The sequence below is a fragment of the Notamacropus eugenii genome, chromosome 1, assembly GCF_028372415.1.
Source record: "Notamacropus eugenii isolate mMacEug1 chromosome 1, mMacEug1.pri_v2, whole genome shotgun sequence".
Lineage (NCBI taxonomy): Eukaryota > Metazoa > Chordata > Mammalia > Diprotodontia > Macropodidae > Notamacropus > Notamacropus eugenii.
Genome location: NC_092872.1, coordinates 334,087,268 through 334,112,747, shown reverse-complemented (window position 1 = coordinate 334,112,747; position 25,480 = coordinate 334,087,268). Strand labels below are relative to the sequence as shown.

Genomic DNA, 25,480 nt, shown 5'->3' with positions numbered 1-25,480 from the left:
GATGAAACAAATTGTGGTAGGTACATATAGTAAAATATTATTTCATGTAATAAGTCATATATGCATATCTGTATATACCAGATTTGTATAATATATAATGATTATAAATAAACACAAAAAAACTTACATGAACCCATGTAAAGTGAGGTGAATCAGAAAAACTATACTCGATGACCTCAATAATATAAATGGAAAGAAAAGGGGAGAAGGATTGGACTTGTGATTTCATTAATTTAGGAAACTGCCTCTAATAAGGGAAACTGGTACAGTCTCTTCCATTTATGGCTGTAAAGTTGCCTAAGGAACTGATGTTAAGTGACTTGCCTGAGATTACACAGACAATATTTAAAATTTTCTTGACTTTCAGGGCAGTCCTTTATTTTTTATATCACTTCTCCCTATCAATAAAATAATAGCAATTAAATGCTATATGATTATAGTGACTAAGCTTGACCCCCCCAAAAGAGACAGGAATGTGTACCTTCCTCCCTTCTTTATGAAAATGTGAGATTATGTTTGTAAAATTATTTATATATTAGATTTGATTGATATCTGTTGTCTTTACTGAACTGTTTTTCATTGTTTGATTTTTTTAATGAGTTAAAACTTAATGATCACAAGGAACAGAAATATTTGAACTTTTTTGTTTTGTTTTGTATATATTCACTGTCATCAGATACATTGACACTGGTGCATCTGAAAGAGTTGGTTAAAGGGTAGCCACTGGACAGATTTCTTTGCAAAACAGGTACAACTATGAAAACTATATTACAAAATATCTGTAATAATTCGTCAGTACTCAGAGTTCTTGAGCTCAATATCTGTGTGAGTTCATAAAACCAAAAACTTATTTAAAAGAATTTGTAAGCTATCCACATTTTTCTATTTTTCTTTCTCTCTGACTTGAACAGTATAATCTTGTTTTCTCCAATTTCAGTTCCCATGAGAAAATGAAACAGAGCAAAAATGTTACCATTTATATGGCTCAGTTCATTGAAGCTGTTAATTGGCCCAGCAGAGAAGTGGTAATTCTTTGGCCTGGAAACCCCTCTCACTTCTCCATAAAGCAATAGGAATTCAGATTCAAATCATGTTCCCAGTGGGCAGAGGAGCTGCAGCTTCTCTTTCTAATGAATTAGAGCATTAGAGTTAGTACCTCACTGATTTGCATCAGATAATTTGGAAGACATATTTATTTCTTGTCTTCAGGAATATAAACTTATTTGTAATTCTTGGAATTGGTTTGTTACTAGTGGATACATCTTTATATAGTTTGCTACGTTTTCAGAATATTTGTCAGACCTTCCTTGTGGAATCAGTGTATAAGATACCACCATATATCATGTCTTCTCAAGGAAAGCTACAATAGTGTCTCCCCCACAAGTATAACTGTATTGTCTCATTAATTCTTAATCTCTCAGAATTCAAAGGTATTCTAGGGAAAATGTCTTAGAATATCCTCTGAAATTTCCAAAATATCATAAACACTCATTAATAACTTCATCCCTCACCCCAACCAGTTAAATATCTTCTCCCATAGGTGAAGTTCCATTTTTCAAACTCAAACCTTGACTTTATGGGTTTAAACAAAAGATTATTAGTGGTCATGCAGTTTATTAGAATTATCAAATAATACAAAGACATAAATAAACATGCAAATATTATTTGGAAGACTACTGTGGGATTTATACCTAAGGTAATCTCATGCATGAGGGAAAAGGAGCTGGTGACTGAAATTTCTCTCATTGATTGCCGTAATTGCTAACAGCTCTTCAGCCTGATTTCTGCTCTAGTCCGCTCCTGTCACAGAAACTTGTCTTCTCTTCTTTTACTCACTGGTTTAGATGAGGTGTTGATGTGTTGTGTCTGTCATCCTCAAACTTGGGCAAAAGTCTTCCTCAAAAGTCACTGAGCTCTCAAAGCCTGCCAGCATTCTGGTCCCCAAGATTCCCTTTCCTAGTGAAACAATCAAGAGACTCTAAGCTCCTTGGGAGGTCATCCAAAGACTCAGATGGTCATTCACACCCCAGTGATAATGGTGCTCATTAACCTAGGGTTACAGAAGAAAAAGTGAAGTGGCTTACCAATAGACATTGGCTTCATTCATTTTTCTTTAGTAAATTTCACACTATTTCAGTAAAAAGGAAGCTTAGACTTAAAAAAATCTTGTATGAAGAGCCAGGAGATACCAATTTTTAGAGTAGATCTTCATCCTGAAGGGTTTTTTTTTATTTATGCAGGGGCTTCCTGGGTCTACAGGATAAAATGTAGTCCATAATACAGAAGTACATATAATCTTCAGAAAGTTCCACGATACCTTGAAAAAAACAATGGTTCAGGAGTACATTTCAGTTTTTTTTTTAAATGATACTTCAGACTTTATAATGATATATCTAAACTTCCATGATCTCTTTCTTTTTCTGAATATTATGCAGGGGTATGGGGAAAAAAAGTATTGGGAAAATGAAAAAGGATCACTCTGTAGAAGGTAGGATATCATAGATGTAGAACTGCAAGTTCTGCAAAGCATCAGGAGAAAAACTTTGACATACAAAGGAAAAGACATTCAACTAATGCAAAACTATTATGCTCACACCAAAAAAAAAGAGATGAGAATGGAATAATGTACTCTAAGGTGTAATGGAAAAATGGAGCTCAGGATGTATTGCAGAGTTATGCAAAGCTGAGCTTTAACCATGTATGGAAAAAACATTCAATAATAAGAATAACTTGAAACTTTTCTAGAAAGAAAACCATAACTGAAGATATTCTTTACTTTTCTAACACCCCAAACAACAGAAATCCATGAAGTCTGAATAAATGCAGCCGACAAAGACAGCAACAACAGCAGAGTGACAATAGAGAACAGTAAGAGACCTATTTTTAAATGTACATAAAGAGACAGAGTTGAAGTTGGAAATCTGGTAGAAGTTAAGAGTGAAGAGGTAGATGGGGGCATTATAGACAGAACTGGGCAACACCTTGCCTACAGGTGAAGCAATGTTGTTGTTTTGGGGAGAAACTACATTACAACATGGGAAGGTGCATTAAAAGGGAGGAGAGCACAGAGTAATAGTTGAAGGGGATAAGAGGAATGGGAAATCCATTTGAATAATTGGGGAGGGGCTTAAGAAGGAGAAGAAATATATAATCAGATAAAAGCAGAAGAGAAAAAGGAACTCATAACAAAGCCCTAAAGGGAAAGGAGTAAAAAACAAGAAGTCATTGGAAGTATGAGGAAGAAATCCAGTGAAAACAGGGCCACCTTCAAAAAGATTAAAGTAACTGAAAGGAATTTAATACCAAATTTATAGCAAAAGAGGAAAAGAGTTAAAACTTTAAAAAAAAGTTAGAGACAAAAGGAGGAAAAAATATATCTAACATAACTTTAAGTGTGAATGGATTAACAATACAATTAAAGAAAAAAGTGACAGATCATACGAGGAGGAAAAACTCTACAATTTGTGCCTTAAAAGAAACATTTTAAATGTATTTTTTTCCAATTATGTGTAAAGAAAATTTTGAACATTTGTTTTTTATAAAATTTTGAGTTCCAAATTTTCTCCCTCCCTCTTTTCCTTCCCTCCTCCCTATGACAGTAAGCAATTTGATATGTTGTATACATATATATGCAATCATGCAAAACATATTTCCATATTAGTCAAGTTATATAAGAAGAAACAGAACAAAAAGAAAAACAAAAAATAAAGTGAAAATATCATGCTTTGCATTCAGACTCCATCAGTTCTTCCTTTGGAAGCAGACAGCATTTTCCTTCATAAGTCTTTTGGAATTGTCCTTGATCATCATATTGCTGAAAATAGCTAAGATTATAGAGTATTGCTATTACTGTTATAATGTTGTCTTAGTTCTGCTTAATTCATTCAGCATTTTTCATGTAAGTCTTTCCAAGTTTCTTCTGAAATCTACCTGCTGATCATTTCTTACAGCACAGTAGTATTCTATTACATTCATACACCACAATTTGTTTAGCCATTGCCCAATTGATGGGCATTCCTTCAATTTCTTATTCCTTGCCAACACAAAAAGAGCTGTTACAAATATTTTTGTGCACATAGATTCTTCCCCTTTTTATGATAAAAGAAACATATTTAAAAAGCAAAGAGATCAACAAAATTGGGAGGACTGGAAAATTTTACTATGCATCAAGTGAATAAAAAACAAGCAGGAGGAGAGCAAAAGCAAATATTTACAGAATTAGAAAGAAACCATATTATGTTAAACAATAAACCAAAATCAGTAACATACTTAAACCCTTCAAATGCTTTAGCATCCAAATTTATAAGGGAAACATCTGAGTTTCAAGAAGACATGGAGAGTAAGACAATAGAGACGGCATACTTTGATATTCCTCTATCAGGTTAGGATAAGTCTAATAGAAAGATAAACAAGAGGGGAAATGGAACTGAATAAGTTTCTGAAGAAGGCAGAGTTCAAAGATTTATGGCATCCTCTAAATAGGACAGTAAAAGAATAGAGGTAGATAGACAGACAGACAGACAGACAGACAGACAGACAGACAGATAGATAGATAGATAGATAGATAGATGCATGCTGTATATATACATATACATACATATGTATATATACACATATTATATATATATATTTCTCTTCATTACAGGAAACTTTTATAAAAATTGATCATATATTAGAGAATAGATATTTTGCAAACAAATGTAAATAGGCAGAAATAGTTAACATATTCTTTACAGATCATAATGCAATCAAAATAGAAATTGATTCAGGGACTGCAAACAAAAATGATATAATATCTTTATAAATTTGTATTGAAAAAATAGAAAAAGAGAGGATTAGTGAATTAAATATGTATTTTTAAATTAGAAAATCAACAAATAAGCAAACGTAAAATAAGCACAAAGATAGAAGATACTAAAAACCGGAGGAAAAATAGGTAAATTGGACCAAAAAAGCCATAGAAATGATAAGTAAACTAAAAAATGGTTCTGTGAAAAGACTAATAAAATTGATAAATCCTTAACTTATCTAATTAAAAAGAAAACATAAAATTAAGTCAATAAAACAGCAAATGAAGTAAGTGAAATCCTAGCAAACCCAGAAGAAATAAAGAGAACAATCAGGACATAATATTATATGCTCACAAAATAAAAAACATGAAAGAAATAGAGGAATACTTTCAAAAATTTAAAATACCCCAAAAATCAGAAAACCAGATAGATATCTTCAAAAATCTAGTCCCAGAAAAGGAAGTAGATTTAGCTGTAAAGGAGCTACTATGGCAGGGTTGGGGAAGGGAGGGAACCTTTGGTCCTGATTGATTCAAAGGAGAATTCTATCAAACTTTTAAAGAACAGTTAGTACCTATACTTTAAAAAATTATTCCCAAAAACTGAGAAATAAAGCACCCTACCAGACTCCTTTTAGGAGACAAATATAGCCCTAATACTTAAAGCAGGGAAGGATAAAAGACAGAAAGAAAATTATAGAACAATATAATTAATGCACATGCACACAGTGATTTATCCAAGAAATCATTTTTATGACTGAGTGGGATTTATGTCAGGCATGCAAGAATACTTCAACATTAAGAAAACAAGCGATATAATTAATCATATTAGAAAACTAAAACATCCAAAACACCAGGGTCATCTCAATAGATCTAGAATAAACCTTTAACAAAGCCCAACATTTTTATATTTTTTTTAAAAAAACCCTAAAAGTACAGGCATTGAAGGATCTTTATAATATCATAAAAGCATATATCTAAGACAAAAAGCAAGCACCATTTACAATGGGGACACACTGGAATCATTTCCAATGAATAGGGGAGTGAAACAAGGATACCCGCTCTCTACATTATTACTTGATGTAGTTCTGGAAATGGTAGCAATAGAATAAGACCAGAGTAAGACATTTTAAAATTAGATATAGGTTAAGAGGAGATAACACTATCTTTGCTGATAATATGATAGTTATTTGGAAAATCCCAGAGAATAAAAAAAGATACTAAGACAATAAATAACTTCAGCAAAGTTTCAGGCTGCTAAATAAGTCCTCAAAAGTCAGCAAATTTTTATGTAATGTTAACTAATAAAAGAAGTAATAACAGAAAGGAAAATCTCACTACAAATAAGTACAGAATCCGTAAAGTAACTTGCGATCAGCCTCCCAAAATATATAAAAGATTTGCATAGATTCAACTATAAAGTGCTCCTTAAAGAAATAAAGAGCAAATTTGATCTTTGAAAATCACAGAGGGTTTTACATTTACTGATTATTTATTATCATTTTAGGAAGATCAGCTTGACGGCTGAGAAGAGATTGGATTAGAGTAGAGACTCAAAGACTTGAGGCATGGAAACCAACTGGCTATTGTTCAGATGTGAGGTGATAAGGACCTAAACCAGGGTGGTTTTGGTTTCACAGAAGAGAAATGACCATATCTAAGAGATGCTACAAAGGTTAAAAAAAAAAAAAAAAAAGAGCCAAACAGGGTGTGACCACTGATTAACTATGGGAGGTGAAAGAGACTGAAGAATCTATGATGACACTTTGATTGTGATCTTGGGTAACTGGGAGAAGGGCAGTATCCTCAAAAATAATGTGTAAGCTAGGAAGAAAAGATAGTTTTGGTAGAAAGACAGTGAGTTCAGTTTGGACATGTACAGTTTAAGATCTCTATGGAACGTCCACTTGGAGATGTATAGAAGTCAGGTAGAGATGTAAGATTGAAATGAAGAGACAGTTAAGGACTGGACAAATGGAACTGAAAATTTTATGCATAGATATGATAATTGAAATCACAGGAGGTGATGAGATCACCAAATGAATAGTTCTAGAGAGAAAAGAGAAGAGGGCTTATGACAGCCTTAGAAGACCCTGACTATTAGCAGACATGACTCATCATGCATGGATTGCGTGAAAATTGAGAAAAGGAAGCAGAGGAGTGGTCACACAGTTAGGAGGAGAACCAGGAGAGGAGCAGTGTGGTGAACACCTAGAAAGAAGAAATACTACTGGAGAGTATCAGGGACAAGAATGGGTAATCAGAAGTATCAAAGGTTGTATAGAGGTTCAAGAAGGATAAGGATAGAGAAATGGTCATTATATTTGACAATTAAGAGATCATTAGTAAATTTGGAGAGAGCAATTTCGGGTGAATGATGAAATCAAAAGTCAGATTGCAAAGAGTTAAGAAGAAATTGAGACAGGAAATGGAAGCATCTATTGTATATGGCCTTTTAAAGAAATTTCATCCTATAATACATAAAATGCAGAATACATATCTAAGATGTGGGGTTGGATAGAGCAAATAGGTTTGTGGGGGATTTTTTTTTTGAGGATGTGGTAGATACAAGTGTGTTTGTAAGCAGTAGAGAAATAGCCAGTAGTTAGAAAGAAATTAAAAATTAGTGACAGACTATTCAAGGGATGACAAAGGAGGAAATCTTCTGGAGAAGACAGGATGTAATGAGAACACTTACACATGTAGAGAAGTTTGCTTTGACAATGAGAAGCACTAATTCATATGGAATAAGAGTTGAGGAACTAGTGAGTGACAGAAAGCATCTGAGGAATGAAGGAATGTGTGCTGCCTGGAGGGTACTCAGGTCAGGGTAATGTAAGCCCTGTGGAGTTGTAGATGATCCAAGAGAGTATCTTCCTGATGTATAATGGAAAGTCACAGGCAAGGTAGGCCTTGTCTCATTATTGCTACTTTGTTTGATGAACTTATTTCTATTTTGCATGAATTTTTTCTTTGAACTACATATTCTTTAGGATGAATTTAATCTCTATTTGGATTTAAATGCATTCTTCAAATGGTGTTTGTTGATTATAATTTTTATTGTGATGTTGTTGGTAAAAAATTATTATTTTTTGATTTTGTATTTGTTTATGAGTTTTTCTAATCTGGCACATGGTCAATTTTTGTAAAATTCACCTTGAAAAACTAAGAAATATGCTTGTTATCATCTAATCCCATTCAACAATCCTGAGAGGTCTATCACATAAAACTTCTTAAAATATTCCCTTCCAATCCCTAAGTTCCTTCATGTTAACATTTTGTTGAATTTTTCTATGTTAAAATGGGTAAATTGAGACCTCCAATTGTTAGAAATTTGTTATTTTTATTATAATTCAATTCAATTTGCTTTATGTATTTCCTTTATGTATTTCTTAATATCTATACAACATTTGGCACATGTGTGGATGTTTCTATGTACATATGTTTTTTGACAGATAAAGATGAGAGAGAGAGAGAGAGAAAGAGAGAGAGAGAGAGAGAATGGATGTAATTTCATCATCTGTGGTGCTACTAAGCATAATGTAGTTTCCATGCTTTTTTCTTTTAATCATATCCTGTTTGACTATTCCTTTTTGGAGCTCTTAATTGATACCCCTTGCTAATTTGCATTTATTTGAGGCAAAATAAATGCTGCTCCAACCCTCTTAACTATGTGCAAGAATTTTTGCTTCTTTGAAATGTTTCTTCCAAACATCACATGTTGGAATTTCCTTATAAGCCTTTCTGATATCCACATCCATCTTTGGATGAGTTCATCTCATTTATGTTTATGGTTGTGATTTTTAAGTTGCACATTTCCTTCCATCTTGCATGTCCTTCCTCCTTTTCTCCTCTACTCTTTTGAAAAGAAGATGAAACCAAAGGAAAGAAAATGAAAGGGATGAAACAAAAGGAATCTGATGAATACTATTAAGTTATATTTGAATTGGTCTTTTTCTATTCATCTTCCTCTCTTCCCTTCACCAAAACTAGACTCAAATCCCTGGCTCTCATACTTTCTTTCTCCAATTTTTTTAGCCCTCTTCATGATATACTCTCTGAAGTTTAAGTTTCTTTTTCTTGTAACTATTTCCATCCCAACTCTATCTTCTTAATCTCTCATCCCCCTCTTCCCATTCCAACTAAATTAATTTTTTTTCATGAATGTGTATAAACGATAAATTCACTTTTGTCTTAGTCAGAAAAAATGTTTGATATACCTTCTCCCTTCTGAACTTTTCCATATATTTGTAAATTTAAATTATATGAAGACCTAAATTATATGAAATAGTAATCTCTTTCCCTTCTTCATTTCTTCTCCAATATATCCACTTTTCCTTCCCTTTTCATTTCACCCTTAAAACCAACAAAACAGAACAAATCCATTTCTAGACTTTTTTGTATGCTACTTAACTTTCTATTGGACCCTTGAGGACATTGGAAAAAGCATTTTATCTTTGGCAATCTCCTATATCTCTTGTTTGATTATGAACTCATCCCATTTCTATTGTTCTGATGTAATTTCCTATTTGTATATAATGTAATTTATCATGCTGTGTCATCAGTATGTACTCACTTTATCTCTCACTCATAATTCTTATGTTAGGGATTTGTGAGGATTGGAGAAAATTTGTAGTCCTGCATCTTGTTGATGTCATGACAATCTAGATCTAAAACAATACTACAATACACTAATCATCAAAATAATGTAGTACCAGATAAAATATTGGTTAATTAGCAGGAAAGAATTGTTACTCAACATCTAGAAGCAGACTTTCTAGTCTAGCATTCAATAAAGCCCAATACCCAGTTCCTGGAGTAAGGAATTAGTATTTGATAAGAACCACTGGGAAAACTGAACAGAAGTCTGGCAGAAGTTAGGTTTAAAGAAGCATCTCACACAAGATAAACTCTAAATCAATACATGACCAACATGTAGAATAAAATTACCAAAGTTCTAAAGAGAAAAAAACTCCATTAAAAATATTGAATACAAGCAGGAAAAAATAAGCAAAGAAGATATTAAAACAGAAGAAACAAGGGCATCTTAAATTAATCCTATTTCCTCAAGGGAAATATTGGTACAAGGAAATTAGTTCAAGGAATTAAGCCACTACCCAATGAGGCAGATGATCCCATGGATTCTCAAGTGATTTGGTACTTGACCCAAATGGTGTAAGAGACAAATAAGAATTCTGAAATCAGAATTTATTTCCTGCACAGCAGAAATATTTGGGATAGTAGGTAAACTTGAGTTGGTAGTGGTGAGTCTTTCTAAAGAAGCAAAAGAAAGAACAAATGATTGGGAAAACAAATATATGTAAGAGAAGAACAATATGGAAGGAGAGAATCCAAAAGCAACACTGTTAATAGAATGTGTTCTCTAAGGAAGAAAAACCCATAAATCTCAATGACAACAAGGATAGAGAAAATTTAGGGGACCATAGGTCTCCAATAAAGAATGTTTGAAGTCAAAAAATCTGAACACCATGAAGTAAGGAATAATGTAGGAAAATTGCACAGAACTTCTGAACACAGAAGACTGTCAGTCTAAAGAATCCACAAGCAGAGAGGGTAGAGTCAAGGTGTCTGATTAGCAGGAAGAAATGCAATCCAGTTTTCCCCCACACCTCTTTCAAAAAGATCCAGGAAGTGTACCAGGCCACATCCTAAACAGAAAATAGTTTAAAAACCACAACAAATCATTTTTCTAGCCATAGATTGGCAAAAATGAGACAGAGAGATCTGCAGACTTTGAAGACAGGGTCAAGTGAATTATGTAGGGTTAGTATAGTATTCCAGCACAGGCTAACACCAGGGCATAAAAAGATCCAATCAGAGGCCAACTGGCTACTTTGTGACTCAATTTTCTGCATCACACATCCACGTCAGATTGAGGAAGGAACCTAGGCTTAGGGACAGCATTCCATAGTGCGCAGTCAGGTTGCGTACAGCATGAGGAACAATTTTATGAGCAAGCAGCAAGTGATGTCTCAGTTCTAGGTCTTTGTATGATTCCTACAGGAGAATAATCAAGGCAAGAACCCCATAATAAAGATGAGTCTCCAGTTCTGTTATTCTGAACCTGTATAGTTGGTTGAGACCAGCAGAAGTTTATTGGAATTCCAACTTTGGGAAAAGTCCACTTGGTTCAGATCCAAATTTAAATCAAGAACTTACAGAATTCTAGGAAGGCAGTGATCAAACTTTGCATTGTATGAGACCATTTTAGGAAGAGTAAAAACTTACAGGTCCCCAGCCTGATATGTCCCTGAGATGCTGCTTAAAAAAAAGACTACCCCACAAAAAAGCAGCAGAAAGGTCAAAGAAAAAGCAGCCTAAGCTAACCCAGTGGCTCCTGAAATACACAGATCCTATCCTAAAGTCAGTAAGTAGAATAAAAAAATGAAAAAATAAAAATTCCCTATATAAAGAGTTATTATGGTGACAAAGATGTTCAAGGCACAAACAGAAGAAGGGAATCATAATAAAACATCTTAAATAGTCTCCAATAAAAATAAACATTGAACACAAGTTTAAGTAGAATTCCCATAAGAGATGGAGGAGGGTTTTTTAAGAGTTTAAAATTATTTTAAAAATCAAATCATGATAATAGGGGGAAAATACAAAAAGAAGTGAGAGCTATGGAAAAAAGAATTGGAATGAAAATTAGCAGCTTGAAAGAAGAGGTATAATACCTTACCTTGAAACAAACTCCCTGACAATTAGGAATAACTAAATAGAAGCTAATGAATCCATGAGAAGAGTAATATTAAAGTCAAAAGCCTAGGGAAAATAGGAACAGAATATGTATGGCATCTCACACTGAAACCAACTGATCTAGGAAACAGGTCCAGTAGAGAAAAATTAAAGATGGCTAAAATACCTAAAGGGCATGATTCCTTCCCCACTACCAATACCCCACCAAAAAAACCAACCTAGATATCATATATCAAGAAATCATAAAAGAAAACTATTCAGATCTCTTAAAATTTGAGGATAAAATGAAAACAGAACAAATTTACCTGTTATATCTGCAAGACTATCTGGTGGCATAGTGAATAAAGTGCTTGGCTAAGTCAGAAAAATCTGAGTTGAAATCTGTTCTCAGAAATTTACTAGCTTTGTGACCTTGGGCAAGTCACTTAATCTCTGTTTGCTTCAGCTTCCTCAATTGTAAAGTGAAGAACATAATAGTACCTGCCTCCCAGTGTTGTTGTGAGGATAAAAAGAGACCATATTTGTAAAGAATCTACTATATGTACTACATAAATATTATATACATATTATAAAAATATTGTATATACTATATAAATGTTATATATATATACATATATATACCATATAAATATTGGTTATTGTTACTAACCTCCTTAAAGAAACTCCAGAATAAAATGCCCAGGAACAGTATAGCAAAAATCCAGAGCTTTCAAGTCAAAGACAAAATGTTATAAGTGAGCAGAAAAAACGAGTTCAATACTGAGTTGAAAGGTTATGGTCCTATAAGATTTATTAGAGGCAATAAAGTTTTGGGATACTATATATATATATATATATATATATATATATACAGAGAGAGAGAGAGAGAGAGAGAGAGAGAGAGAAGATCACAGTAAGTAAAATGGACAATTTAATTATGTAAAATTTTTAAAGTTTTGGTATAAATAAAATATAGTTAAATTTAGATGAGAATCATGTAAAGGGGGGAAAAACTTTTCAATAAGTTTCTGTGGTGAAGGGCTCATTTAAAAGACATACAGTGTGCTAGATTTGAGCTTCTTTGAGGAGCTGATTCAAATTTTTAAGAGTAAGAGTAATTTCCCAGTTGGCATATGGTCAAAGAATATAAACAGGCAGTTTTCAGAAGAAGAAATCCAAGGTATCAATAGTCTTACAAATGTTCTAATAATTACAGCATTAATAATTAGATAAATATAAACTTCAAAAATTCTGAGGTTCTACCTCATATCCATCAGATTCACACAATTGACATAAAAAAAGAAAATAACAAAGCTTGAAAGGGCTGTGGAAAACAGGCACATTAACACACTATTGGTGGAACTGTAAACTAGTTCATTCATTCTGGAAAGTATTTTTGAACTATTCCTGGTCTATTCCCCAAAGAAACAGAAAAACAGTAGAAAAGGATACATATGAACAAAGATATTTATAGCAACTCATTTTGTTGTGGCAAAGAAATGGAAATAGAAGGTACCTACCCACCAGGGGAATAGTTGAACTTAGACTAAATGAATGTGATGCAAAAGTGTTGTGCTAAAAGAAATAATGGAGGGGATAGTTTCAGAGAAACATAAGAATTCTTATATGAAATGATAAAAAGTGAAGTGAACAGAAAGAAGAAAACAACTTATAAAATAACATTATTGTGATGAAAAATAACTTTGAAGGAATTTTAAAACTCTGATCAACAAAATGACTAACCATGATTTGAGAAGACTTATAATGATGCATTCTGCTTATTCTCTGACAGAAAGCAGATTGATTCAGAATACAGAATGAAATTTTTTTTAGGACATGGTCACTGAAGAAATTTGTTTTAATTTATTACACACATTTGTGGTAGAAATTTTGCTTTTCTTTTTCAATTAAAGTGAGTAACTGAAAAATAAATTAATCGAATAAAAAAAATCCATTGATTGCCTCTAGAAAAGTAATCCTTACAGTACAAACTCCAAGATATATAATGGATGAATTTAACAATTCCAAGGAAAAGCAAGAAATTCTTTAAGCAACCAGGGAAAAGACCATCAAATACAAATGAAAGAAATTTCAAATAACACAAGACTATTTTGTATCCCCTAAGAAAATCTGGTACTCACCAGAAACCACAGAAGAGGATGGAATTCTAACTATGTCATAAGCTCAAGATGTAACTCTAAGTGGGATACCCTTCAAACCCGAACCTAATCATCAACAGAGAGAGAAAAGAGAATTCAATGAAACTAAAACTAAATTTCAAAATTTTAAATATGAGTAGATTAAGTAAACCAATTAAGTGGGAAAGAAAGAAATAAGGGTTAAGAGAGCAATAACCTGTTTATAATCTAATTGCAAGAAACACATTTTAAAAACAAAGTAAAAATGAGGGTCTGAAACAAAATTTATTATGTTTCAAGTGCATGAAAGAAAGGAGTAGCAATAATGCTATTAGAGAAAAAAACAAAAATAGAGCTTTACAAAAAAATACATTTTTCTGAAAGAGATCATAGACAACAAACCAATATAAATTTCAACATATATTTCAAGTACCTTATAATCTAAACTCATAAAAGGAAAAGTAATTTAAATAAAAGAAGACACAGTAATACAACTTTGAGCAAATGGAACAGAAAGAAAAGCAAAAGGAAAGATAAAAAATTGAACAAAGTCTTAGAGAAATAAAAGCTAAAAAGACTAATGGTATCTAAATGAAACCACTAAAAAATATAAGTACTTCTCAGAGCCATGTACAACTCTTACAAAAATGAATTGTGTTTTAGGGCACAAAGATATTGCAAAAAGCTGTTTTTGAAAAGCAGAAAGTGTAAAAGCTTTCTATGCATGCTATAACATAATAAAAAATAGTAACCAGTTAAGGAAGAGCTCATAAAAATATAGACCAAATAGAGATTTGACGTTGAAATTCTAAATAATGAGTAGGTAAAGACCAAATCTTAGAAATAATTAATAATTATGAGAAAGAAAATTATAGTAATGAAACAAGATACCAAAATTGCTGGGATGCAGATAAAATAGTTCTCCAGGAGAAAATAAAATCCTTAAAAGCATATACCAACAAAGTAGACAAGGAGAGCTCTGAGTTGAGAACTGATTATACATTTAAAATTTAGAAAACCAATAAATAAATGAAAAATACAGTAGAGGAAATATTGAAAATTAGAAGAGAAATGGTCAAATTGAAATCCAAAATGACTATAGAAATGATAATCAAAACAAAATCTGGTTCTCTGAGAAGACTCACAATCAACCTGATTGAAAAGAAGGAGGTAGAAGATCGGAAAAAACAGAGGAAAATCAAATTGCAAATACAAAAAAATTAAAAATAATTCACAACTAATTATTAGAAACTATTTGTTTTATTTGTGCTTTAAAAAAACCTAATAAGTGAAATTAGTGGATATTTTCAAAAATATTCTTTCTAAATAGAAAGAATAAAAAACAATGATGTTAAATAACTTAGTCTCAGAAAAAGAAATTGAAAACTCAAAACAATTCCCAGAGAAAAAGATTATAGAATCAGGTGAATCTACAAGTGAATTCTAGAAAACATTTAAATAATAATTAATTCTGACATAGAAATTATTTGCAAAAAATAAGAAAATAAAATATTCCACCAAACAAATTGTTCAAGGCAAATATAGTCCTAATCCCTAAACTAAGGAGAGAGAAAGACAGAATGAAAACTAAAAGAATAGTATCTCCAACGAATAAAATATAAAGATATTAAATAGAATATTATCCAGGTATGAAGGGTTGAAGATCTGTATTAGAATGATGTCAGTGTCAAAGTAGAGAAGGGGGCACTGAGGAGAGATGATGCAATGGAGAAATCTAGGCTTTGGCAACAGATTGATATGTTGGAGTAATAATAAGAGTGCAGACTGGTTCAATATCAGGAAAATTATAATACAATATAAAAATATTAATAATTACAATGATGATAATCACATGATTCTATCTATAATATACAAAAAAATAAGCTAAAGAAAAAATTGAGTTTTCCTTCAATTTGAAAAATATTATCTATATAAGATGAATTATTGAAAGTCACATGTTGGATTAATTATGTAATTGTTTAAAAAGGAAAAACAAGTGCTATATATGAGATTCACAGTCTGACATAGAATATACTCTTACAATGTCCATGAAATGCTCATTTAATTTAGTGCTCATTAAGATCAGAAAATATGGGGGTGGAGCCAAGATGGCAGAGTAGAAGGATGAACCTGCTCTAGCCTTCCCCCCATAGTCCATAAAAAATGACTCTAAACAAATTCTAGAGCAGCAGATCAGAAAAAAAATACAAATATTATATGACTATTACATACTAATAAATTAATCAGCACTTATTAAGCATTATGTACCGGACAGATTGCTAAGCACAGAGAAGACAAAATGAGGCAAAACACCATCTCTTCCCTCAAGGAGTTTACAGTCTAACGGGGGAGACAACACGCAAACAAATATATACAAAGGAAGCTACCTCCAGGATAAATGGAAATAACTAAAAGGGACAGCACTGGATTTAAGAGGGATTGAGAAGCCTTCTTGTAGAAGGTGACATTTTAATTGGGAGTGAGCAGTAGTTGGAATGGAAGAAGACTAGTGTTCCAGGCATGGAGGATAGCTAGAAAAAAACACTCGGGTCTCAGAGATGGCACAAATTGGTCCTGGAACAGCAAGGAAACCAAGGTCACTGAAGTGAATACATCTATCAGGGAATGAAGTCTGTGAGAACTGGAAAGGTAGGAGTGGGACAGGTTATAAAGGACTTTAAATGCCAAACAGCATTTTGTGTTTACTCCTGGAGGCAATGAGAAGCCAGTGGAGTTTACTGACGTGATCAGACCCTCACTTTAGTGGCTGAATGGAGACTGGAATTGTAGTCAGATGGTACTTGTGGCAGGCAGATCCAACTAGTGCAATAATCCAGCCATGAAGTGATAAAGACCTGTATTACAATGGTGCCAGTGTCAGAGGAGAGAAGGACGTATTTAGGAGAGATGATGCAAAAGTGAAATCTAAGCTTTGACAACAGACTGAATATGGGAGGTGAGATATAGGAATACAAGGGGATGACTACATTATGAGTTTGAGGAACTGGCAGGATGGTGTTACCTTCTTTTCCTTTTCCTCCTTTTTCCTTTCCTTCACCAGTGAGCTGAGGAGAATGAGTAAAGGTGCAACTACTACTGGAAAGTGTGGCCAGAGAGGCTGGGTCATCAGGGGAAGGGGGAAGCTACATTTCAGTAAGCTCCAGTAGATAGAAGGAAAGGGAGGGAAAAGGATTTAATGTGAAGAGAAATCTGTTGCTTCCGGAACAACATTACAGAGGACACAGAAGGGCTGGGTGGATTTAGGATGAAATGTTGGGTTAGGAGTATGGGAGTAGAGGTGGGGTTGAGGATAAAGATTTAGGTGGTAGAGGATGTGAAATAGATTTTGGATGTTAACCCATAGAAGTTCAGAGTCACTGGGATATGAAAGGTGTGAGAACGATCATTATTGGGTGAAGGATGTCACTTTTCTACCTTTCAAGGATAGGCACAGCAAGATGTGAGAGGTCAAAGGATTGCTCTTTTATATACCAGAGGTTCCTCACAATCCACTTCAGAGACTGAGCTGGCAGCAAGAGATGAAAATGGTTATGTGCTGCTACTGATGGAAGTGGTTGCTTTGGGGCTGATTGAGGATGCCTAGCCAGGCCCCTGTTAGCTTTTCCTCAGGATACTTGCAGTTCCCAGCAGGTAATGGAAGTCTCAAATCACTATAAATATAATAGAAACATTATGATAGCAACAAACTTCCCTTCATCTTAAATCTATTTCTCTCCCACTACTTCTTTTTACTAGCTCTAACTGAAACCTGGCTTTCCCCTGATGACACAGACACTATGGCAACCCATCCTTGTACTGGCTGTACCTTCACTCTTTCTCTTCAGCCAGTTGGTCTAGGTGAGGAAGTTGGAATGGTCCTTGCCCCCCGTTGCCATTTCCAGGTTCCCCCCTTTCCTTCTTCACTCTCTAAGCTCTTTCTTTGAAATTCATATTATCTATATCTACCCCTTAATCTAGAGCCTTCTGAGTCATTCACCTTCTTTCCTCAATGAGTTTGATACCTAGCCTACAATTTTTCTCTCTTCTGCCACATACCCTCATACTAGGAGACTCTAATATACTTATTGATTCTCCCTCAAATACCCTAACCACTCAGCTCCTCAGCCTACTCTCCTCCCTTGAGCTACTTCTCCTTCGCACCTCAGTCCACAAATTGTGGACTATGTCTACAATCTTGCCTTTATTCACAAATGTACTACCTCAGTGTGGAAGAATTCTTAAAACCTCTTATCCAACCATAAGAGAATTTTCACCTCTTCCTCTGCCTTTCCTTACATAACCCTACCATTATCCTTACTATAAACTTTAGCCCCTTGGTCCCTTCTCTCCCAAACCATCTCCCCATCTTGACTCCTTGGTGAACCAATTCAGCTCCACGTGGTCCTCTTCTCTTCTCATATACCTAGCCAAGCCTCACCCTTTGCACATATGTCTATGACAAATTATCTCATGTCCAAGATATTTCGATTCATAAGATCCAAAAGAAAGTCATTCTCTTCTCTATTTTCTTCCCTCTATTCATTTAGACCATGCCCTCTAATTTTGAGGGGTCTGTCCTAGGCCTTTCTCCCTCTATATTATTTGAAGATGTCAGCAACATCCTTGGTTTCAAATGTCACCTCTATGCAGATTATAATCACATTCATCACTGACTTCTCTCCTGAACTATGATCTTATATCTCCTACTATCTAGTTTATATTAAATGTTATTAGATATCTTAAAATGAAAATGTTGAAATTGAACTCAATATCTTTTTCCCCAAAACACAACCTAATTTCCCTAGTATTACTGAATGTACTACCATCCTCTCAGTCATTCAAACTCACAACCAAGATGTCATTCTCAGTGCCTCACTTTCTTTCACATCCCCCCCATATCCAATATTTTGCCAAGTCCTATCTATTCTACCTTCCTAAAATCTCTTGTATATGCTCCCTTGTCTCCAGGGACACTGCCACTACATTGGTGCATACCCTCATCACATTGTGCCAGAATTATTAGACTAGCCTGTTGGTTGATCTTTTCGTCTCAGTCATTCCACATTCCATGCCTTTCTACTCTTGGGTAGCCATCTGAAGCAAAGATCTGAGTACAATATCCCCTTATTCATCAAACTCTAATGCCTCCATGTTACCTCTAGGATGAAATATAAGATCCTCTATTTAGCCCTTTATAAGTTACTTAGTTTCTACCTTTTCAATCTTCTTAAATCTTACTCCCCTCCACATACTCTGACACTAGCCCCTTTGCTATTCTTTGTATAAGACAACCCATCTTCCAACTCTGGACATTTCCACAGCTATCCAATATAACTGAAATTCTCTTCCTTCTCCACTTCCAGGGAAGCTTCCCATGCTGCCTTTGAGTCTGAGATAACATCGCACTTTCTATCAGAAGCATTCCCCCATCCTCCTTAAAGGTCGTGCCTCTGTTGATTTACCCCCAAATTACCTGTATAAATTTAGTTTCTACATAATGGTTTGTAAGTTGTCACATTAGAAAATGAACTCGAGCAGGGACTTTTTTCTATTTTTTTTATCTTTCTTTGTATCCTTAGTGCTAAACGTATAATAGGTATTCAACAAATATTTGACTGAACAAAGAATTATTTTCCAGTAGACAAACAGATAAAAATAGGGACAAATGATTCTCAAAAGAAAGGCTAGCTATCCATAAACATGAAAATCATAATAAGAAAAATTCGAATTACAATCATTGAGGTTCCAGTTATTTTACACACCTAAAACTGTCAATAGAAAATGACAAGTAAAAGATTGGATGAATTGATTAAACTATTCTCAAAAACCATTTGAAACTATATCACAAAATTCTGTAACTTGTGCATAACCTCGGACTTAGCAAAACCACAACTGGGAGTATAACCAACCCATAAAAGTCAAAGAAAGAGAAAAAGGAACTATATTTTTGAGTCAAATTGTGAAAAGCTTTAAATGACAGAGGAGTTTATATTTCACCCTAGATGCAACAGAACCAATGAAACTTTGGGAACATTTAAGAAACAACATCAAACTGGAAGTTTAGGAAAATTACTTAGGCAATTTGGATTGCAGAAGGGAAAAAATGGAGAGGAGAGACAACTTAGGAGGCCAGTGCAACATTATAATTGAGAAGTGATGAGGATCTGAACTAGGGTGGGAGCAATGTAAGTGAAGAGAAAAGAAGAGAATGGATGTAAAGGACTTGGAAACTGATTTAGTATGGGGGTAGGAGTGTTCAGGATTGTGTTAAGGATGAATGTGAGATGTCAGATCTAAGTGATTGTAAAAGTGCTTTTAAACAAAAATAATGAAAGTAGGGATAGGTGTGCTACTAGGGAAATGTGTTCTGCAATAATAAATAATATTGTTCAGTGGACTCAGTGATAGAATACAAGCTCTATCATGGTTGGCAAGAGGTCTTTTATTAATTGCTTAAAAAAGAAATAATCAAAATACTCATTTTTCTGCCATTTCCCAAATTGCAATTTCTGTCACTATTTGACAAAGTTATTTTTACAAATGATGCTTTTTGCTGTACATTGTGTGTCCATTAGTATATTTTTGTCTTTTCAGGGATATTTTAAGTCATTTCAAGGACTACTTATTTATTTGTTCCCCTGTTTTCTGTCAAATTTCTGACAAAAGCATCTTTAATTGTTCTCCTACAGCTGGACTTTAAAATAACTTGGGCAAGTCTTACTGAAAAATCTAATTTTACTGTGCCAGGATTCCAACCTCCACATTTGGCTAGTACCCAACTGCTGATAAATTTATTAAGTTTTTGGTTTCAAGTGCAAGAATAGGAGGGGGAGGGGGCATCATCATTCCATTTTTGGTAAGAAAAAACAACTTCTATATTTGCTCTTCCTCACTTAACTCAGAAAAAAAATTGATTGGTATTTATAATTTATATTTATTTATAATAATAATCTTGTTATTAGCTGCTGGAGGCAACTAGGTAGTTCACTAGATAGAGTGTTGAGCCTGGAGTTGAGAGGACCTGAGTTCAAATCTGACTTCAGACTAGCTATGTGTCACCATGCAAGTCACTTAACTTTTGTTTGCCTTTATCAGCAAGAGAAGGAAACTGCAAACAACTTCAACATCTTTGTCAAGAAAACTCAATAGACAGTGTAGTCCATGGGGTCTTGAAGAGTCAGACATGACAGAACAGCACAAACAAATAACTATAGAAAATGGAATTGTCATTTTTATTTGACATGGACCTTAGAGTATACCTACTCTCAAATTTACATTTTGTAGATAGGAAAACCAAAGCTCAGGGAAATTAAATAAATCATCCAAGATTAAAATTTAGCAGAGCTAGTACTTGAACTCAGTCCTTTGGATTTCAAATAAAAATTGGGAGGGAGGGGGTCTTATGGTTTAAAATCAAGAAAAATGCTGGTATAGAGTAGGACATTTAAGATCAACATTTACTGTCATAAAGGAATCCCCCAATATACATCTACTCCAGTCTTGGAGGGTGTTTTTGAAAGGGCAGTTTTTCTCACTTTCATTCTAAAGAAGAGGAAGATCTGAAGCTTGGTAAAAGGGTATAAGTGAACAAATGCATGGAGGAGAAGAGTTGAAGAACTCCATCGGTGCCAAAGGGTCACCAGCAACATGATTGGAAGCAGGGGCTGCTACCTGCCTCTTCCACACCTTCAGTGACATTGAAATATGAAGCAGGAAAGCAAGAAGAGTGCATTGATATTCTTATCAGGACTGTGTGATTGGAACTTCACATAAGTCATGTGGTTATAATTCTATAGAGATACAACCCTATAAATTCAAAGCTCCCATCTCCTGACTCTTCTCCCCACACCTTATTATTTCACTCATATGTAGAAATGAATCTACTTTACCAATTCTTCTTCATTAAGAGTTTGTTTGATTTCTATTTTGTCTTTTACTTTAAATGAAACTTTCTTTAACACCATATAATTGCATTACTATACTAATTTATATATGTATTCTCTTTGTTAATAAATGCAGTTAGGAAGGAGGTAAATGAGTCATTATGTACCTAAGAAGAGAGACTTAATTGCTAGGAATTTTCCCAGTACAAAGGCATAGATCTAGTTGCTTAAGATAGTTCTATTGATTTATATTTTATAACTTCCCAATGCCCAGACTGACCCAATGGATCTAGAGCCAGGGATGGGGAACCTGAAGGCTTGAGGCTACAAGTGACCTTCTAGGTCCTTTGGTGCAACATTTTGACCGAATCCAAATTTTACAGAACAAATCCTTTTATTAAGAGGATTTGTTCTGTGAAGTTTGGATTCAGTCAAAGGGCTTCAACTGAGGACCTGGAGGTAGAGATTCTTGATCAAATTAACCAAGGCGCACCTGAACCTAAATATTTCCCTGTGAGAAAATTTCTGAGTTATCTCTTCTGGGGACAATTGCTTTAGGAATTTTCTGAAGTCCCACACAGGTTTAAGGAAAACTATCCCTCTCCCTATACCCAGGGGTGGAACTGAAGATATTGACCATAAAGAAAGGTTTATGACAAAAGAGATGGGAGAAAGTGGCTATGCCCATGTAAGAGTAGATGCCAACCAAAAAGGAGTAATTTATTCTCCTGATCACTACTCTTGCATCTACACTACACACTTCCAGAAGCTTATATACCCAATAAAAAGAAGGATCAGATTGACAAAATATTGCATTTACCAGTATCATGAATAATTTAATAACCCTCTGACATGTGTAAAACACTAAATCAGGTGCTTAGGTAGCTAAATATACAATTTAAAATTTGGAAATTAATTTCCATTATTAATACATTTTACAGTTTTTGAATGTATGTTACATACATTTATAAAAGAATATTCAAGAATTGTGCAACAAAGTCTGGACCATATTAGGACATGACAAACAGCATGATGAGAATCTTCTTAAGGAGTTGTTTTCCTGTCTCTTATTCTTGTTGTTTAGTCATTCAGTCATGTCTGACTCCACATGACTCAAAGAATACTACAATGGTTTGCCATTTCCTTCACCAGTGTGTTCTCATTTTACAGATAAGGAACTGAGGCAACTAAAGGTTAAGTGACTTGTCTAGGGTCACACAACTAGTAAGTGCCTGAGACTAGATTTAACTCAGATCTTCCTGATCCTAGACCCAGTGCTCTATCCACTGCACCACCTACCTGCCCCTTAACTCTAATAACATAGTAAATTGACAATAATTTTCTAATGAAAAAGGAACTTAGATGTTTATCAGTGACCTGAAATGTTGGTGCACTACTTCAAAATGTATTCTGCTAGGGAACATAAAATTGAGAGCATATAGCTTAGCTTTGGCCAAGAAGTTATCAATTTTGAAGGTACCTTCTCTATATTTCAGTTTATTTGGTGATATATGTGGAGAGAATTATAATCAGAATACTTCTATTTTTAAAAAAAATCCCTATGCAAAACATACATCAAATTAGTTTTAAAAAATGCTTTTAGTTTCGTCCTGTTTCTTCATTAGTATAAGTAACTCTAGTTTAGACATTCCATGTCTCCTAATTAGCAAATGAAGGCTTTGTGGAAGAGATGCGATTTTAGTTGTTGCTTTAGTTAAAAAATGAGCAAGAACTTGACAAGCTGTTGGGAAATGACGTACCAGCTATAGGGCATACAATGAGAGAAGACCCAAGAATGGGAAAGGGTTGGTAAAATGATATGTACTAAGAAGTTTATCTGAGAAGAACAGATGCTTAAGAGCTAAAACCTGGGAAATGAGGTTGCCACCAAGAAAATTATATGGTAAGATTATGGCAAGTCAATTCAAGTTAACAAGCATTTATTAAATGTTACTATGTGACAGGCACTGAACCAGGCACTACAGATACTAATCCAAGTAAAAATAAAGAGAGCTCCTACAGTTAAGGGAGCCAGGTGGCAAAGTAGATAGAATGAAAAGACCTGAGTTACAAACTCATCTTCATGAGTTCAAATCTGGCTCCAGACACCAGTTTTGTTACTCTGGACAAGTCATTCAACCTGTTTGCCTCCATTTCCTTATCTGTAAAATGAGGCAGAGAAGGAAATGGCAAACTACTGTAGTATCTTTGCCAAGAAAATCCTAAATGGGGTCATGAAAAGTCAGACATGGTTGAAAAATGACTGAACAGCTATCAAGAAGCTCAAATCTTTACAGGGGAAGACAATATATAAAAGGGAGCTCAACGGGGGGGTGGTGTCATGTTCATGGGACTGAGGGGTACTGTGGCAAAGTCCAAAAAATGAAGCATGGTAGATCTCAGCACTTTCTTAAAAATGGAGGTTCTGGGAGGAACTCCTCAGTGGGAGAAGGAGCACACAGAGGGAGAAGACAACTAAAGCATGGCAGCAAAATCCATAGACAAAACTAGCAAAGTGCCAAGCCATACATCATTACATTTTCTAGCCCAGAAAGAAGTTTTTTCATTGAAATCTTTCCTATTGGTGAGAATGAAATAGTTAAGTGAAATTATAATTGGGTTTGATGGAACCACTATAAATTTTTTTCATCAAACAATTCAACTTATTTTTCTGAAGATTGGGCCAAAATTCAGAATTATTGAAAATGAATTCTACCTTGTGTTCTTTCCCTCATATTTTAAAGCAACTTTACCTTTAAGAAAAACAAATCAACTGCCAATGTATTATGAAATCTATAATGCCCAGCAGATTCTTATTAGATGAAAAACACTTTTAATTTATTTAATAATGAAAATAGTATTATATAGCATTTGATAAATATAGCTATAAACTGTTCAAAATAAAATAAATGCTTAAGTAAGCATTTAAATTATTTTATCACAGTTTTTAAAATCTTCCACAGAAATGAATTCAACAGTACTTTCTCAGTTAAAAGAAAAATCCTATGACAAACTAAAAAAAGATAAAATAATTAAGGAATTACAATCCACAAGGTCTGATAATCTAACTGTTTCTTGGTTCACTTGCCATGAATACAAGTTGTGACAGACTTAAGGTCATTTTGCCTGTAATGACTCTAGATATAGGTTTTTTACTTTGCTGGAATCAGACTGATAAGCAGCACTTTTGCCTGTTCTTAATTCAAAATGACTCCTAGAGATGGACACATTTACCATCTCTACTCTGTCTATTAAATATCAAGCAGTCACAGACTATCATAGTGAAAAAAGTGACCATCTCAATGTTGAAAATGTCAACTCTAAACAGAAAAAATTAAAATGTCCATAGCCCCCAAAATGGAAGTTTTTGAACTGAAAATGTATAAGAAACCAATTGTATCCCATAATTTCTATTCCCTCTAAAATGAAATTCAAAGACAAACATGATGAAGAGTTAACTTATGACCAGCTTCTTGCACTACAACTAGTAGTATTAAATGACCTGGTATAAGTGCCTGTTTGAACATGATACATTTCTCTTTTTGAAATTTAGGAAAATCAATCCACTAGCTGTTCTATTTGCACAGGACAGATAATTAAGAATATCCTTACATTGACTTAGTACTTCTACAATGCTTCTTCATTGAATCAATAACATACCCAGTGGTGTGTAGCCAACTTGTACCATCTCACAAGAGTCAGCTGTTAAATGTTCTGTGTAATCATTTATACCGCAAAAATAAGCAAATGTTATAAATCAGGGCTTGATTTATTATTTTATTGAGTGTCTATATTTTAAAAAGTAATGGAAAATGATTATAATGTAAATTCAACTTAAATTTGTTGTGCGTACTTATCTTTCAGAGAGCTAGATATTAAACATTTGCCAGCATGCCCCTGAACGTATCCTTTATATAGTTTACAGGCATTTTATAAGTGACCCATATTATGTCTTGTGAGGTCAATTTATT

General features: G+C 34.0%; 1 protein-coding gene across 3 annotated transcripts in view; it reads left to right on the top strand.

Annotated features, from left to right (window-relative positions):
* TRIM9 (tripartite motif containing 9) overlaps positions 1–25,480 on the top strand; it is a 160,603-nt gene that overhangs the window by 122,530 nt on the left and 12,593 nt on the right. The gene's annotated exons all lie outside the window — the stretch shown is intronic.